Consider the following 13037-nt stretch of genomic DNA (forward strand, 5'->3'; position numbering starts at 1 on the left):
AATAGGGTATAAAAAAAATCTTTTGGATATATTGAGAAATTAATTAGCATTAGGAATTTATGAAAATTCTTGTCGTTGGCGCGGACAGAAAGACATACATGTCTTTGCGCTTTGGGCACCATTCTTCAATATGAAAGAAAACATTATAATATATTTACAGTAAATAACTATATTAAATTGTCAATCCAAAGTCTAAAATAGTACATCTAGGCTTGCTAAACGGGGCTACCGATGACTGCCATATGCTTGCGACATCGAATGGGATAATAGCCACATTGGATTTAAATCCCCTATTAGAGTTTCTGGAAGAAGTTAGAATCAGGAATATACATAGTGTTACTGATAATGGAGACGAAATAATGTAGTGAAATAAAGTAAAATAAAATACAAGAAACACAATCTCACATTGACTAAAATGATACAGATAACGTGTCATTCCAGCATGCTGTGTTTTATAGCACGAATATAAAATGACTAATTTGATTTCTGAAAAAGTTTAAATTGCAATCCTTCGAATTAATCAAGCGTCGATTTTTGCAGCATCCCACCTTCCGGCGACGCGTCGTTCGGACCTGCGCAGACGGGCGTCGGAAAACTAGACGTCCTATTCCGTTCTGCCGCTCAGTGCAAAAAAGCGCGTACTACATACCGGAACACCGTGTTGACACAGCCAAAAAATTGCGCGACACTTCATTCCATTTTTCTAAATGAAAAATATTTTCTTAGGCATCACCTCGTTGGTGTGATATGAAAGAAGAAAAACTATACCATTTCATACCAGTAGTATTAAAATCTATGTAGTTGTTTTATAAAATTTTACTATACGTGTCTTTTTTTAAGTTTGTGCTCAATGTTTACGTTTTGAACGTGGCGATAAGACGTGTGGGGAAATAATACGCTTAAACTAAACTATTAAAACTTTTCTTTACACTTAAATATACAAGTGATTTTGTTAATATAAAATACATTTATAATAAATTTAAAAGTCACTGCACACCAGCATAGATAGTTTTAAAACAATTTGTAATATTATTCAATGTTTACATACAATCTACAAGAGTTTTTAAGTGCAAACCAATGATTGACTTCAAGGGTGATTGCAGTAGATAAAGGGTATGGTTTTTCACATTTTAAATCATTTATGTATTGGTAATTAGTATGTTAAATCAGTTTATTTTTGTTTCATATTTTTTTTAATTAAGGCGTATAATTTAAATATATTGAATTACCCATTATTTTTTTAAAGAGCTGCTGCATAATATTTTTATTTTTTGATCAATATTTAAGTTAGCTTGAAATACTTGTTCGTCATTTTTCTGTATTTTACAGTAACAATAAAATATTATTATCAATGGTATTATGTATATTTTTTGATCATATGTAAAACTAATGGTCTAGTTTTAATAAAATAATAAATACTATTTGCATATTATATATGAACGCCATAACATCTACATATTAACAGCTCTGTCAATTGAAAACATTAACGTTCTCTCACATTGCCACACACACAGAAATATCACACACGCATACATATTGCGGTGAACCCACAAGTAAAAATATGAATGACGATATCATATTGTAAATAATATTGGTAAAATATGTTGACTTATAATATATAACCTATATCAAACAGTCACATTCAAAGATATTTCAAATATATTAATTTTTAGTCAACCAAATTAAACTATTTCAAACTCAACGGATACATTTTTTTAAGTTTTCTAGGATTCTTAATCTATGGTCGCCATCAATGCTTTTAATCATTATTTATAATGTCTTAATGATATATATATATATATACATTTAATTACGTATACCTATAGCTATGAGTAGCTTAGCTACTATGTTTAACTTTAATTATTAGGAAGACAATAAGATATCGTTGCTCAGTGGCATACTACCCGCTTCTGAAGCCGCGGGATGAGTCTCGTTGTCTCATCAAGAGCTGATGTTTAAGATTACGCCAGATTGTAAAACTCACGAAAGCACCTTTATTTAAATAAAAGTATCGGGATTGTTTTTCAACATTAAAATGGCTTTTGTATTCACCATCTACAAGTAATCAAATAAAATTCAAATATTCTCTCAATTCGACAATGTAACATTATTTATTTGAAAGTAAAGCGTCCGTATTCCGGTGGTTATGGATTCAAGTCCCAACCAGCATAAGCTTTTTTGAACATATATATTTCGGATATTATATTTAACAAATAATTGTAAGTATATTTTATAATATTTCGTAAACTGATTGAATAAAAAATAATTTAAAAATACTAATGCAAGCAAATTCTAAATAATATTTAGAAAGATCCTGAAACCATCTATGAATTGATGTTAGTATTTTGTATACTACAATGACGCGTTTCCACACCATCGATAGTGATTAATGTCATTGATAGTGATCAAAAAATAATTATTAATTCTATGAAATGTGCGACAAAATTCGGCGTGATTAATAATTGTATCGATAATTTAATTTAGTCAATTGGAGTTATATACCTAGTTCTTGGTTTAATTACCATTTGGTACAAATACTTTTCCAAGTTTTTTTAGACGTTCCAAATTTTGTAGGTACATTATATTATTCATTACAATTTAGTACCTACTCGTATCTAGATGTATGGTTTTGAATTCGATCGATAAATTTTCCCTTTTATTTGTAAGGAGCTCGAATTTTGTTACCTGCCATTGGATAATTGTTTCTATATTTCTAATATTTAGAAAATTGAATCCCTGGTTTAATAATAGTACTCGTAATATTGTCCAGTTCAGCGTTTTCCATTTCATAATCCGTAGACCGGCTGCGGCTAGCGAATTTAATTGCCACGAATGTTAGTTAGGTACTTAGTTACGACAAATGTAAAATGCAGCAGTTTATTGTTAAGGATTCACAAACCGCAAAACCGAGAGTTACTTTAAATGAAAGTATTGTACACGAATATGTAGGCGACATGCATGCATGGCCCCCACATCCTGAACCGGGCCCCCATGCTGGAATCTTTGGCGGGCCCCCCTACCTATCTCTAAGGATAAAGGCAGTGTGATGCTCTACAGTAACGTTTTCCAAATGGTGTACGCGGTAAAATTAATGTGTATAGGGATTTAGTGTTTTGTGTTGTATATTTTAATACATCCATTTGAATTCAAGAGTTATCTAGTATCGATACACAAATAAAAATTTTATCAAACATCCGTATAATTTTAAGTAATAACATTATTGAAGAAAAATAGCGCCGCGACTTTTTTTAAATATTAAAGCAAATTTGTGTTGTGTGTTTATCTCACTTATCTGGTCGACTGGCCTCGCCGAGCCCCTCCTGAGCCCGAGCCCCCAGGCTAGAGCCCTGTCAGCCCCTCCCCTTGTGGGGACCATGCATGCATGCATTGAATGCACATGTAAATCTACAGCTTTACAGAACATATTTCGTACCAAAAATAAGTTAGCATTTCTTTCGATTAATTCTGATAATATTTTAAATTTACTGTGTTTTTTTAAAAATAATGTTCACACACAAACAACTAGTAAATTAGTACATTCATTTCTCATGTTTGTCTAAAAAATGCGATTGCACCAGTCAGTAATACCTGCCATTAAAATTAATCAGTGGAAATAATACACCTTACCTTACCCTCTGTAGCGAAAAAAATATAATTTTTAAAAAGAGTTACGAACCACGAACATTGGAGAGTTTGTGAAACTGTGGTTAAACTAGCCAAAAGAGGTTTAATTTTCCACCTGAGTGAACAAATTACCATAAAGCATTTATAACAGATTCGTCTAGGTAGGTACTCTACATAAATTAATATTATTCTAAAGCCAGTATACAGCACTATCAATTATATATATATCATTTATGTATATTATATTACGAGTATATTATCACATAACAGGAGTATTAATTAGCTTTTTAGCAGAATGTTATTACATGGTATTGCGAGAAAATAGACATTTATAAATTAGTACATAATTCTACTACTAATTAACTATTTCTTTTATTCAACGAATAATTCACAAGATTTAAAAATATATCATTCTGATTATTGAACATATATAATTTTGAAAAACACTTTCTGAGAGAATATATTATAACCAATAGAAAAATCTTTTTTGAAAAAAAGTAAGCCAACCCGACGGGGAATCGAACCCCGTATCTCCCAGGTTTACGTCCTGATCCGTGCATTACCACTATGCTACGAGGTGACATACTAATTGCGACAAATTTTAACTATTGGTCAATTTACCTTTCTATTTAATTTATCTTTTTCGGGTTGGCTTACTTTTTTTCAAAAAAGATTTTTTCTATTGGTTATAATAATATATATTCTCTCAGAAAGTGTTTTTCAAAATTATATATGTTCAATAATCAGAATGATATATTCTTGAATCTTGTGAATTATTCGTTGAATAAAAGAAATAGTTAATTATAAATTATTAGCAAGTAGTTACATCTAAAAATATTGGAGAAATTCCACGACGTCGGTTAGTAATCAAAAGTAATAGTAAAATAGTTACCTACTTTGATTTAAGAAACAGAAATCGATTGCCAAAGTAGCTTGATTTGGAAGAGCACTGATGAGTAGGTATTAAAATTGACCAATAGTTAAAATTTGTCGCAATTAGTATGTCACCTCGTAGCATAGTGGTAATGCACGGATCAGGGCGTAAATCTAGGAGATACGGGGTTCCATTCCCAGTCGGGTTGGCTTACCTTTTTTTCAAAAAAGATTTTTTCTATTGGTTATAATATATTCTCTCAGAAAGTGTTTTTCAAAATTATATATGTTCAATTCTACTACTATTTCTGACTGCCATAGGAGCGTAAAGTAAGTACTGTACAAGGTCGCAATATTTTCATCGGTCCAAGGCCACGTTCCGTTCCACGTTATACATCTTTGCATGCCAGGCCTACAATGCGTATGTCGTTATTGTAACATCGTAGCATGAAGAGAAAATATCTTAACTATTACGGTTTGGTTTCTTCTGTCAAAATGTCCCTAATAGTTAATTAGTTCGTTTCAAAACCATCATATCAATATGATTTCTATAAATTATTAACTTTTAACGTGGTCTGTAGTAATTCGCCTATTAAAACCCATTAATTAAGGCGGTAGGTAGCTGACCTTTTGGTTATGTTTAAAACCGTAAATTCAATTTTCGACTGCCCTGAACTGTTGAGTATGAAGTTTCGTGTCCTTACTAACCAGACGAAAAATTACGACACTTAACACGTTGATTTTTTTAAAGCCAACTTCTCTGTTTATTCTTCAATGCCAATGATTTAGTCTTTTTCTAAAAGTTCCTCTATTGACATATTCAATACCTCTATTCAGGCAATTAATCATTTCAATAAATGATTTTTTTCATAATTTTATATGCTGCTATTATGTTATTATAGTTTTCTTTTATTTTATATCAAATTTACCGATATAATTGTATTTTGTTGTATAAATTGTAGATACATGACTAATATTTATTATTACTATATTACTGTTGCATTTTATATATTTTGTTTCATGGTTTATAAATAAATAATACATAATAATATGCCTATCAAATATTTCTGTTATTAACTCACTAACCAACATCATATTATGTAATATGTATTCTTAATTCATCGAAAACAAATTACCTAAGCTATAAAATACCTAAGCTATTATGGATTGGATTAGGCAGGGTTTAATTGAAATTTAAAAATGAACTTATTGCAATGAAAACAAATACGTTTGATTGACAAGGTTTAGTGTGCACTATTTATGTCGGATCTTACCAGCCTACTTCCACCCTTCGCCACTGATACATTATATTATGTCATTGAAAAATATAATCAGATAGGTATGCTTTATAAATGATGAAGTCCGAAAAATCATTGGTCCAATTTGCTACATCGAACTTAAATTGTCTATAAACGATATATTTTTTTGTTGCCGTACGATAAATGTCATTGAAAGAAACGATTCATTTACTCTGTTACTTATCTTGTCACTTACGGAGCGATGTATCACAAACTTTATTCCGAACGAATTTATACTTTTGGCAGTACGCCCTCTAATTTAAGGTGTCATTAATAAACTTTTATTAACACTCTTGTTGCTAAAGTACCGATATTAATTTTATTATCTCTGACTCTGAGCTTAGGCAAAGATTGTCTTCCAATACGGGAAATATATTTTTGATTCACGCTTTGGAGACTAAATGGCCTTGTCGTGTATTTATAATCTGGTTGTAATAGGCGTCTTTCAGTTTCTTTTCAGCAAAAATCGTACTAAAATGTATGCATAAGGACAAAAATAACTATTGATATACCAACATAAACACTGTGAAACAACATTTAAAAAAAATCTTCACTGATTGGGATATGAACCCTCATCTATTGGTGAATGCTTTATCAACTTAAATAGTATCGATGCAGATATTTCATAACATCTGAAAATCTGAGTTTTTTTAAAATTCCGTTAATGGTAACCATTTCGAAAGTTAATAGTAGTATTTGATCAGGCAATAAATTATATTATATCATTAAATCTTATGTTTTGAATTTTAAGTCTGCGGTCCACAGTTTTGAATAAAAAATAATTTAATTATTTTAATTTAATTAGATGTTTTTAACTTGGACTAATAAAGATCGGGAATGATTTTAGTATGAACAAAGATGTTTTCTTTTATTACAAAATTAAGATTGCATTAAAAAATATTACATATTAACTATTCCCAAGACAATGCAGACTGCTTTTGTAGCTTGTGAAATAATTAATAAGTGACATTGTTTTAATTGAAGACAATCGAAAGGCAGTACACTTTTATATTATGTTATTTTGTATACCTATTATGTTTTGTTCAATATTTTTTCTAATTTTCATTCTCACGATTATTACGTAACTATTGTGTTTTTCTTTTTTAATCATTTTCAATAACATTACTCTTCAATATATTCTTTATAACTTTATTTAATATTTGATTAATTATGCTTTTTATGTCAACCTTTTATTGGTACCATCAATATTCTTTTATTTTATAGGTATTCATATTTATTTTCTGTGATTGATCCCTGTTGCTTGACCTAAATAAATAATGATAATAAATATATATCCCAGATTGATACAGGATTTGCCCATTAGCATCTATAAGCTGTATGTATAATATGAATTACAATTTAGTTATATTAAAATAATAAATTTAATATCACAATACAACTTCAATCAACATTACCATAGTGACACTAGATGTATGGTGACCAGTTCTTCACATGTGTAAGAATTGGGAGTAGTGTTAATAGTTCTGGCGGGTGATAGGAATAAGCGAGACAACAACGATACAACAACGATACAACAGAGACGATTTAAACAGTGTTGGTAATAATAACAACAAACAATATACAAATAAATTAGCAGCGCGTACGCTATATGGATATAGGTAGAACTTGGTTTCGGCGCACCTCACTCACACTATATTAGTTTCGCTGGTTAGTTATTTCACATTGGTCTTGTAGATCGGCCTATATTTTTGATTGGCTGTTATTCATAGGATGCAAACCACATTATCTGGGAATCTTCAGAATTTTTTACCTAATGATAAAAGCCTACTTAAGTCCAATCGTTGTATAAAAATATTTATAAAATACGATTTACCTACTAACAAAAATCTATCTTACAAAAAACACATTATATTTAGTTTTATCTATTCTAAATTGTGAGTTTATTGAACATAATTCTTTTTTTTTAAATTGTGAACGTCATGATGTAATAATATTCAAAATGTAAATTTTATCAATAAAATCTTTTAAATTTACGTTTTCAAATTCATTCACAGGGGCATTATGATAATATGTGGTAGATTAGACGATATAATAGTGACACCATAATATTAATTCATTTAACATCAATAATTAAGTATTTCAATTTCCATCCTATTTACTTTATCATATAATATGATATAATATAATAATTATAGGTATACGTTTTCGCGGGCGAAATGAATAATAATAATCCCTGCTTACAGCACCTACGTATTGTGTTTTTACTATAGTATGGATATAGTATTTGATTAGGTATATTTGTTATTTGAAATATTAATAATTCGTATACACGATCTAATGTATGAATTTGTCGTTATGTTTGAAAATCAAACCCAGTTGAAAATCGAAATTTGAATATTACGATTATCTAAATTTAACAACTGTTGCCTAGCATATTAATATACTAATACATGCCTACCTTTATAGAATATCAATATTACAATACGTATCGTACGGCCTTTATCAGTCACAGACCTTTTACACATTTTATGGTGTCCCTCAGGGCTCAAACTTAGGGCCGTTGCTGTTCATGAGTTTTATAAATGACATAGCATTGGTAATAAAAAATGCTATGTTTTTGTTGTTCGCTGATGACTTGAAACTCTTTTTGGAAGTTGTCACCTTGGACGATTGTCGTCAGCTCCAACTTGATATAGATAATATATTAGATTGGGGCAGGCGTAACAAACTAGAATTCAATATTGATAAATGCAATCTTTTGTCGTTTACCAGAGCCTCAAAAGTGTTGTTTTTCCAATACTCGATGCATGGCAGAGTTCTGTCACGAATATCATCTGTAAGGGATCTTGGCATTACGTTTGAGAGTAAACTGACATTTATTAGCCATATAGTTACCATTTGTAACAAGGCGCTTAAAATGTTGGGCTTCGTCATGCGTACTTCCCGGGTCTTTTCGGATGTTACGGTATTAAAACTTTTATTTAATTCTTTAGTTCGAAGCAGACTTGAGAGTGGGTCTATTGTTTGGGCAACGCATCAGTTGAAGTATGGCCTTATGGTGGAGAGGGTTCAGAAGAAATTCTTGAGACTCCTTTATTTGAGGTTGTATGGATACTATCCGTGGCTTTATCCAACTGACTTTCTCTTCGGCATGCTTACATACTGCAGTTTGCAATTTAGAAGAAATATTTATTTAGCTATGTATTTTTTTCGACTTATACGAGGTATAAATGAGAACTCTGCCATTCTGGGCAGTGTTGACCTGTGTGTTCCTGATAACTATTTTAGAAATATAGAACATCAGTTGTTTATTCTCCCAAGGTGCAGAACCAACCTGCCACTACTAATGCCAATTGGGAGGGCGATAACTATGTTCAACGAAATTGCTTCGGGTGTTGATATATTCCACCTACGTGAGGATGAGTATAGGTGGACGTTATTTTATAAATTTTTAAAATAGGGTCTGCTTAACTCATCCGGTGTACTTCCATGTACCTATCTAATTAATATTTTTGTATGTACATATTTGTATTGTTTAATAACATACTATCTATCTCTTTTTTATGTAATACTGTTTTATATTTATTTGTTTCTAAATGTCATGTTGTGAACGTCTTAAACTTATAATTTGTAATGTCCACAATATGTTAAAAATAAATAAATTGAATTGAATTGAAATTGAAATTGAATTGAAATGAATTGAATTGAATATTAAAGTGGACACGTGTGCAAAATAGGCTAAATAAATGAACGTATTTTTTTCAATACTCATCTTTACTGCAATGTAGGTAGAGTCAATTTTTCAACCACAAAATAATTTAGAAATTTAGATGTGGTAATTTTGTCAAATTAATCCCTACAAGGCAGGTATCACAAATAGGTCAAATTGATTTAACACTCCATCCGTAGCAATTAAATTACATCGCCAGAAACAATAAGAGACACCTTTAAATACTCTCCTAATTGAGTCGTAATCCAACTAATACTTTTATAAACATATCGGGAAGTTACCGCCTCACCATGGAATAATTAAGAAATATCTGTTTCTATAATATACAAATAATATTCAAAACAAACTGTACACATTCAGTTTATCATGGAATTTTAAATTTAAGCCGGATATGGGTGAAGAAGTTCCCGCACATTATTTTGGCGTTACTTTACACTGCAGGTTGACACATTACAATACATTGATCACCATCTAAGTGTGTATTGTCATTTTTCGTTTGGTATAATGTAACTGCTTATATCCACCCAACAGGTAGTCTTCGCCACTGATTTTATATTTTGCATGTAGCATTATTTAAGCATCAACTAACATTTAGAGCTCAAATTACATTTGCAGACTCAGACTCAATCAGATCGAACGACTCACATCAATTATTGTCTGCCCCGATTGCACATCAGAGTCGATAGAAATATAATACGTTTAATTTGACCACGACTCTGAGCAATCTAAAATGACATTTCACAATTGAGTGTGATCGGGGCAGACGATCGGTATGATAGGATATGACTGGATTCTGGCAATATAATTTCAGCTTTACAAGAATACTATCACAATTCTGTAAAGTCATAAACGCAGATGAAATTAGCAATAGACGTATGTATTTAATTATTTGCAAATGAAAGTAATTGCATGAGTAGGGTCATTTACGAATGCCCTTTTATTATTCACGTACTACGTCCTTTAGTAAGTCAATATTACCAACGGAAGTAATTACGGTTTCCCGCGACAAAGCCTTAACCTTACGGTCCGCGGTCGTAAGTACTAAAAAGGGCTTTTCTGACATGAAAATAGCTGTTAAATTTAATGTTTCAAATAAATACGTAATAATTGTCGCCATCGCTCCGCAGCAGTTAACCGCCAAGCGTCAGGTCGTTTTAATTACTTGGTTGCTGCAATAATATATCTATTTCTCAGTGTTGACCGCGGACATGTCAGACGAATAAGTACCTAGTATTAGTCAACGCAATTCTTTGGCCGAGAGGTTCATGAAATAGGACAAGTAATAAATTATTCACTTTGCAGTGTTCAGTGGCATCGGGAAGTTTATTGTTTGTTTTAATATATTTACCTATGTAATAAAATAATATACTGTCAACAGCAATGGAGAACATACATATTTAATTTAATTAAAGATAGTGTGTACATTCAGGGTCATTTAGAGAAAGCGCGATATTTTTGAGATTCCTGTTGAAAAATCTGAGACTACAAGGAAGAGAATATAAAATGTTAGTTTTCGTTCATGGTATTTAATATTATTTATTTAGACACAAAACATATTATTTCAAAAAAGCTTATCAAGTTTTCAAAGCAGGACAATTCGTAATTTCTTTATTTAGTATATTTACTCGCCCTTGCTTCATTGATGATCGTAGAAAGCTTTCAATCCTTTCTTATTCGTCTACACAAAACAGTGAAAATCAATATTTCTTAAACAATGAGATTTGTTATACGCATTGCGAATAAATTATGAAAATTGAGGCCTCCAAAACCATGGGGTCCCGGGTAACTGCCCCTTCTGTCTTCTCATCTGATATAGCCCGTGTAAATTACGAATTATTAATTCAAAGGATACACACAAAAGAAGACAGTTAGGTATAGAAAAAAAGATCAAAAAATTATAATTGAGGCAGTTATAAAATACAAACAGTCATAGGTATAACAATAATATATATTGACAAAAAACAAAATTCACAACACATTGCTGAAAATGTATATCTCTCTAGTGAGCGCATTGATTAGTCTAACAGCACTCGCTATAGTTGCACGATGTGCTTCACAGTTGTGGACCCTAATGAATCATGAATACGACGACGTACGTAATTGTATCCAATTGTCATAAAATATGATTTTGGATAATCAATATTGGAAACCAGACCATGTGAGAGTTGACAAAAACCCTTAAAAGGGCCGAGTGCCCTACTAATAAAATTAATGATTTAGTATCACATGTATTGATAAAAGTCTCATGTACCAGATATGATTTTATTCACAAAACGACAGCATTTACGATAAAATTATTTTTAAATATATGTAATTTATCTGATCTTGAAATGTTAATTTATGGACATGCCATCATGATAACATATATATTTTCTCATCAAATTTTACAAATTATTCAGGCTTAGCTACCAAAGATACCCTAAAATCAACACTTACGTCTCTCGTTACTCTTCTCGTCAACCAATGTAGCTAACTAAAACAAAACAAAACGGAGTATTATTTGGTTATTGTATTAAACGAATACACAAATCCCTGTGGGATATATCAATATCATTTCAAACATTCTATTCTTGTTACAACAAAGTTTTGTACCCCTTATCCTTTGTTTTAACCTGGTATCCAATCTCTACAATCCAGTCTGAAAGTATTTCTTTTTACGAGGATTCCTTATCACCCATTGACTTTGCGCCTTGAGTCTACTACTAGATTAAAGCACATATCCAGCAGTAGGAAATGGTGTGTTTGGTTTTACTCTATTAACAATTAATAATTACAGCTGTGTCTACTATCTATTTCATTACTCTAGAACATGTACAAGCATTTTTATCAGTTTTGTATAAAATACTCTCATTATCAATGACGTTTACCACTAGACATATTATTCTACACATTAATATAATATTATGAAAGTGAAACAATAAAACTCCTAATCTACTATAGCTGTAAGTTATTTTCCATTGGCATTCTATAATTATTACTATAAACACTATTATTATATTAACAAAAACAGAAAGAATTCCAAAAATATTTATGATTCACTTAAATGATGAATTCAATAATTTCTTACCTGTGCAGCTTTTTCCAAGATAACAATAACTTGCAGTTTATCAAATGAATGTTGTTACCACGTTTTTCTTAGCTCGTATTCTTGTTTGTCTAGTGGTTGTTTGTCCAGTACAAATATTGCAATCGATTTTTAACTAACTTCCCGACTAGCTAGACTTTTAGAATATATCAGAACATGATGCCAATACATTTATTTAATACTTTTAGCCATCTTGAAGTATAATTGAATTCATTTTCAGTTAATTCTGTTTTGTATGAAAAGTTATTTCGGAAGAAATTCGTAATCCAATCCACTAAGGCGGTGGTCCTAGCAACTAAATTATTAATATATACGTGCGTAACTATCGAAATCAAAATGACATTTCAGTATTCTATATTTGTTTGTGTGTTGCAAAATAGCAAAAAAATGCTTTGTTGACAATTAATTGCCTTATTTGTCCTAAATTATTAATACATATAATTGTCAAGTTTATATGATTCAACAG

At 30.8% G+C, this 13037-nt stretch overlaps 1 protein-coding gene across 1 annotated transcript in view; it reads left to right on the forward strand.

The window, feature by feature from the left end:
• The first annotated feature begins 623 nt into the window (after nt 1–623).
• Nucleotides 624–13037, forward strand: part of LOC147064039 (ras-related and estrogen-regulated growth inhibitor-like protein A) — a 154358-nt gene continuing 141944 nt past the window's right edge. Inside the window, exon 1 of the mRNA XM_085959210.1 lies at nt 624–1113. The gene's annotated coding sequence lies outside the window, so the exon portion shown is untranslated. The remainder of the gene's footprint in view (nt 1114–13037) is intronic.

The sequence above is a fragment of the Rhyacophila brunnea genome, unplaced genomic scaffold (genome assembly GCF_057557595.1).
Source record: "Rhyacophila brunnea isolate RB1 unplaced genomic scaffold, BYU_Rbru_1.0 scaffold_8, whole genome shotgun sequence".
Taxonomy (NCBI): Eukaryota; Metazoa; Arthropoda; class Insecta; order Trichoptera; family Rhyacophilidae; genus Rhyacophila; species Rhyacophila brunnea.